This window comes from Perna viridis, chromosome 3 (assembly GCF_037379345.1).
Source record: "Perna viridis isolate PV_CMFRI_1.1 ecotype Kerala chromosome 3, ASM3737934v1, whole genome shotgun sequence".
Classification (NCBI taxonomy): domain Eukaryota; kingdom Metazoa; phylum Mollusca; class Bivalvia; order Mytilida; family Mytilidae; genus Perna; species Perna viridis.
The window spans coordinates 25,431,479-25,438,147 of NC_142447.1; the positions used below are offsets into that span (position 1 = coordinate 25,431,479).

At 34.6% G+C, this 6,669-nt stretch overlaps 1 pseudogene; it reads left to right on the forward strand.

Annotated features, from left to right (window-relative positions):
• The first annotated feature begins 448 nt into the window (after window positions 1–448).
• LOC148621589 (uncharacterized) lies at window positions 449–1,328 on the forward strand (annotated as a pseudogene).
• Window positions 1,329–6,669: the final 5,341 nt, after the last annotated feature.

Here is a 6,669-nt window from a genome sequence, read left to right on the forward strand (position 1 = left end):
TGTGATATACAAATAATGTACGGAAGGGTAGATAAATTATCAATCATAGAAAAAATAATCAAAAACCCTACTCTTTACAACACATAAGTGACATGTTAAGGAAAAATTGAAACGTTTCAAAAGACATAAATCAAAAAGGCAAAATCATTGCCGTACATGAACTTAAACTTAGATACAAGGACAAAACCTATAAAAATATACTACGCTAAAAAGTGTATAGATATCATTTGATGGCAGTCAAATTGACAGTTCAAAACATTGATTTGTACTTCTAACAATGACTTATATGAATTCATGAAGAATTTCGTCAGACACTATGTTGCATGTTAGTATACACCCATTGCATTTTGAATGTTAAGCAGCATAAATTAAACATATATTTTCTATTGTAGAAGAAATAAAATAACAACAGGAGGTATGTCTAGGCATGAAGGCGAGAATGGAGGAGATGGCCAGCACTATCACATTATTTCAGCGGGTTAAATTGAACCTCATATCACATGAAAGGTATTATAAAGGTATTAAGAGTCAGAGACCAGAAAATGATGTATTATCAGGACACATTTACGAGTTGAAGGAGGGGGTGGCATTTTGGCAAGATCAGTGGAACAGACCATTAGCTGTTTTGAACCAGCAAGAAGTTGTTACTTTCCATGGTGGTAAGTATACCGATATCATCAGAGAAGTCTAGATAGGGCTGATGAGTATAAGAGTTGGAGCCAAGAATGTCCCATGGATCATTAAAACTGTACTGGAGAAGATGACTGGTATGACCCCTCAACGACTACCTGGATCAACATTCGAAAAATGTATGCTTTTGGAGGCTAGAGCGTTGCTCTTATTCACCCGAATGAAGAGATACACTCATTTAACTAATTTAACTGTAAGGTCTGATAGGACAACTAAATTGGTACATCATTACGATGCAATTTATATTTTTCTTTCAGGTAAAGCCATGTGCATGGCGCTGCGTGGTATGATATGTGAAGACGCTGAGGCATACCAGAAGTTACTAGAGGGCATTATAACTGAGATGACAGGTGATGAAAACGACCAGGTAAAACATGTAGCAGCAAAGATCAATAATACGTTAAGAAACTAGGCCAGTTTCAACAAGAAGTTCGTTACCTTGCTGTATTGATGGAGGGAGAGAAATTTGCCGCATATGATTGAGAACAAGGACACCCTAATGCCATAATCTGAGAGAGAGGTATGTTAATATTCAGTATTTCTTTTGTGGTCTTCATTTCTAAGTTGGTATGTCCGAGCAGGCGAGCAATACTCTTGCTTTGCTTTTCATAATGCTACAGAAGAGTATTATCTGCTAAATGATCATCTGTCCTTTGTAGAGGACCATAGAACAGATAATAAACTCTTTGCAGTACGTGAAGATTCATGGAGGTGAATAGACCTGTTAGTGAGTTGACCCTAGTGTACCAGCAATTGCATGAGGCATTCAAGAAATGCTCTACCGATGCGTCATCCATGATGAAAGGAGGAGATTTTATCTTTGGTGAGGAGAGGTTACCGAAGGCTAAGGCGTATGATAGACTGGTGAGTAATTCCCTATAGTTAGATTACCTTACACGACAAATCTCAGAGCTTCTATTTTCATCATTTAAAGTTGAAGTAGTCAATTGAAAGACAACATTAGGAGAGGTAAGTATGCCACTGATTGGTCAGCAGAACTTTTGGAGCAGTCGGCGCCAGTTCCCAAGTGTGTATATTATTAATATAACATATTTCAATAATTCAAAAGTAATTGCACACTGTATTGCTCTATATTAAATTATGGAGACTTGCCAATATTGAACTCTGTTGCAAAACTAAAATGATTTGGAAAAAAGTCAATAGACGAAAACCTTAGAAAGACTCGTATAATACCACATTTAAAGCAACTTCTGAACGAAATCAATATCGATATATAAAACTGCGATACTAAATACAAAACACAGTTTATGAATAATGAACAAATAGAGAAGCATTGTCTAGGTGTAGAATTAGAATAAGTAACCGTCGTTTTTCTTGATACTGAAAAATATATCTTCAGTTCATAAAAACTACTGTAGCATGGTGGTGGATTTATAACACAGAAAGTCATAGTGACAGGTAACTAAGTGGAAGGTAAATATTTTAAAGTGATATAAGTGAATATAAGGAGACAATGATTAGAAAGTGGAACATGATATCCATAATAAAGACGCAAAGATTAGACTACAAAGACAAAACACCACAAATATCACAAGTTATCCAAGAATATCTAATGATTTATCAAAATAATTCAGTTTTAATTACCTTTACAATAACATGACCTACAAATTTCTGTTGATACATGTATAGTTAAATATTTCACCTCACATTTTCGAAGTTCTGTCATCATGTAAAACTACATGATAACTGAATATTTCAAACATATGATTTCAAAATACAACTTCACTAGACTTACAGAGGTACCGGTAATATCGTAATTCTAACAAATAGGCATCTGGAACGGGTCTGTGTTGCTGTGGGATTGGGATCATCGCTACAGGGGTTTTATGGTCGTCATCGTGTACTCGTTGATAGCTACGGTATATCCATCTGCGCCATGGGAACTGAATTGTTCAAACTTCATAGTTTTCCTTTCCTCTTTCGTCTATCCCGAACATTTTTTTATGAACAACTCGGCGGGTGTTTTTAGAAAAACAGAGAACGCTTACCCTACCGGTGCACCTGGTCCATGCTCCCAGTTTTTGGTGGAGTCCAAGTTGCTCATTTGCTTTTGTTACTTTGTATGTATGATTTTAGTTACTTTATGTTCTTTGTTGTGTATGTCTGTTTTCCATGTCTGGTCTTTGTCCCTGGATTGCATTCTTTTGATTACCGCTATAACCTTGGTTCCCTTGATTACTCGTTTAAACACCTCGACCGATTTTAAACTTTTTGTGCCATTAAATTACATTTTCTGTGCTCTTTCAAAATTACATAATTTACACACTTTCTATATACTGCATAGTTTGACTTATCTCTCTACCGATGGGAACTTGTTGTGTCCAACTGCACAACTTGGGCACATTTCGTAAAGGATATATGAAGTGTCAAGCGTCTTTTAAATAAACTTTTAAAGGTAATTCTGCCATGAGACTAATTTCATTACGTTAAAGTTTTTTAAGGTTAGAATCATGAAATAGTTTATCGAAATGTAGTGGATATCTCCACCACGAGAATAGACTTGTTCACAACTTTCACAATTTTGTAGCTACCTTCTTTCGATTAAACACGGAATTCACATTATATGAACAATCTGTGCGTGTTTATAGAAACGCCAAAGGTGCATATCCTTACGGAGCAATCTGCCTGTATTTATAGAAGCGCCAAAAGACGCCTACCCTTACAATGCACTCGGTCTGCACTACTTGTAATTTGTTGAGTCCGAGGTGTTCATTTATGTATTGATGTCAGTTTGTATTCTTTATTTTAATCAGTAATATTTATGATGTTTTGTCTATTGTTTTCAAAAGTCTTTGGTCCAGAAACATAAATTTCCTGTTCATTGAATAAGACTAAGAAATTTTATTTAAAGTCGGGTTTCAGTATAACCTAAAACATAAGCTCTGTAGACCTTTTGGCCGATTGTTCTAATCATTCTCTCTCTGATTTTGTTTTAAATATCAGTTAACCTTTCTATATAAGTGATTGTTTGAACGATAAAGCAGAAGCGGAATAATTCATACAAGATATGATATTAGTCAGATACTGTTTTAAGCATAGTTCTGTTTAAAAAAAACAGGCAGTGGTGATTGATCATATCTCAAACTTATGAAGCTGTTCAAATACATTTGTTAGGTAATAAACAAATCTTCCTATATTCATTTCCTTGGATCAGCTACATATCGTGGAACATTTTTTTGACTGGTTTTAGTGTAAACATTCTGCTGGGAAAATTTTCCGTACTTTTTTGTAGTAGAACGAAACCAAATTTTAAGTGTTAATTTCTCCAATGGTCGACTTTCATTTTCACTTTTATTATCGAATACAGTTTCTATGAGGCCTAATAAAGGATTTCCAATCAAAAAGTATTTGAGATTAAAAAAGGCATGAATCACTCATCATAAGCTTCTGTCTGGTTTTAAGGCAGAACTTTATTTACAAAAAAAAACAGTATGTGATGTCTTTAAATTTAAATATAATCCGTAATAGCTCCAAAAGCACGCCAGCAACATCTTGACAATTTTTAGATTCATACTCGAACGCTTTTCTTTATATTAGAAAGAATAATCAATGGAAATATTAGAAATAACACTTAATGCTGATATGGATATATATAAAGGTCTGAAAAATTCCCAACGATGTTAGAACTGTCAAATTTGCGATGCCAACTTTTTGTCGTTTCCTCCGCGGGACTCGGAGTATTAAAAAGTATTTTATAGACACTGTTGGGTATTCATACCGCTGTGACTGTGACATCTATGACAACACCGCCAGCACAAAGTCCAGCGCCCTAGATCACTCGGCCAGCTACGCTATATAGCTTTCGCTGGCCGGGTTATTCCTCCTCGTAGGATTTCATCTAGGGCTGTAACTCAATATACGATGTATGGTAGTACGGGACAGTTCATTTAGATGTTATCATGTAGGATAGAGGATCAAATTAATGATGCATGTCACAACAAATTAGTATTATACAAACGTCTCAGAATGTGACTCTATTCGCTACACTGCTCCATTGGATCAAATTGATACAGGATACAGGGAAGATATGTAAACGTATTAAAAGGTCTGCAAAAATTTCCTACGATGTTAGAACTGTCAAATTTGGATGCCAAAGTTTGGTCGTTCCCTCCGCGGGACTCGGAGTATTATTTTATAGACACTATTGGGTATTCATTCAACATACAAAGAATGGAGATCACAATATTCAAATATTGTAACTCCAACTTAAATATTCTACATTGCAAAGATACTAGACTTTAAAAAAACAGTTCAAAGAAAGAAAGGATATCACAATCGTTAATGATTTATTTAAAAGGAAAAAGAAAACAGATCATTAAAAGTATTAGTACCAGGCGAAATTAATTTCTTGATATTAGATTGTTTGTTTTAACATCCTAAGGCTAATATTCCATACCGTTCAGGAACAGAATTGATGATTAATTGAACAGACCAAAATTTTAATTTTAAATTAACAGACCGATGCACTGAGCCGGATTTTGTAATGTGCTAGCTCACCAAAGCAACAAATTTCATGTAGGTATGTCATCCCACTCGCACACCATAATCTGACCCCAGATTCTGGCGAATTCGAACCTGTAACCACTCTCATATATGGCACATGCTCTGTGAATAAGCAGTGGTACACCTGGTCCGTGCCCCAATTTTAAGTGGAGTCCGAGTTAATAATTTATTTTTGTTACTTTGTATGTATTATTTTGGTCATTTTATGTTCTTTGTTGTTTGTGTCTGTTTTCCATGTCTTGTCTTTGTCCGTGGGTTACATTCTTTTGATTTCCGCTAGAGTCTTGGTTACCGTAATAACTAACTCTTTCAGCTTTCATTAACTAATGTTTTTTTTTGGCGGATTAACTAAATATTATTTGCATACATTTAAAAAAATAAATCAGCATCATGATCTTTACCTTTACTCCTATGATAGAAAAAGGAACAGATGAGACACAACAAATTTACAATTGTATAACTCTTATAAAGATGGTGAATACTTAAAGAGATTGACAAAAGATCTTAAACAAGTGTAAATACACCTTTAAGCAAGCTCTGAAAGGCCATGACAACAACAGGAATAACACCCACAACAGAACGATGACACTCCTTCAAAATGAAATAAAAAGTCAAATAACGACATAAAGACACATTATTTACTGACATTTCATGACTGTGGACAGACCCATGTATGTGACAAACTACATGCAGAACTTATTTTAACAAAAAGGAACGCAAGCTGGCACAGTCCCCGAGTTTCAGCTTCCGATAGATGATATTTTATCCATAAATAATCCTAGATTAACAGTATATCTTCTTCTCACCCATCTCATCAACCTACGATAGAAGAACTTGATATTTTTAGGGCTGCAGAAACAAAGACTTCGACTCGAAATCGAAAAAAGAGAAAAGCTGACGTGACGAATTATTGTTTTCTTTTTTATTTTTAGTTCTGTTCATGTTCTGGTATATATCATATTTATAACCATGACATTCCAGCACGAGTACGCTTGTTCCAATAAAGGTCATTTTTTTTAAAATGCAATATGTTTCGTCTAACACTTGTTAACGAAAACCTCTGCATATGTAATAATACACGAAATTGAAATGACTTCATGGACATAGAATTATCAAATGTGTAAGTTAAGGTGGAATATTATTGTCAATAGTACACATTTGAAAACCTTTTTAAAGAATGGGTCACCTGAATATCTATTTTTGTTTCTTTGTACGTGTTATTTTGGTTATGTCATGTTATTTGTTGTGTGTGTCTATTTTCCCTGTCTCTTCTTTATCACTGAAATACATTTTTGATAACTTTTTGAAATTATATCATCTGGTGTTGAAAAAACAATTTAGTAGGTAGATGACCTGTACGACACATACAATTACCTCTTCGTTCATTGAAGACCACTGAGTAGCCTTGGGATTACATTTTCATTCCGATGGGGTTGTTGTCTATTTAATCAGAAA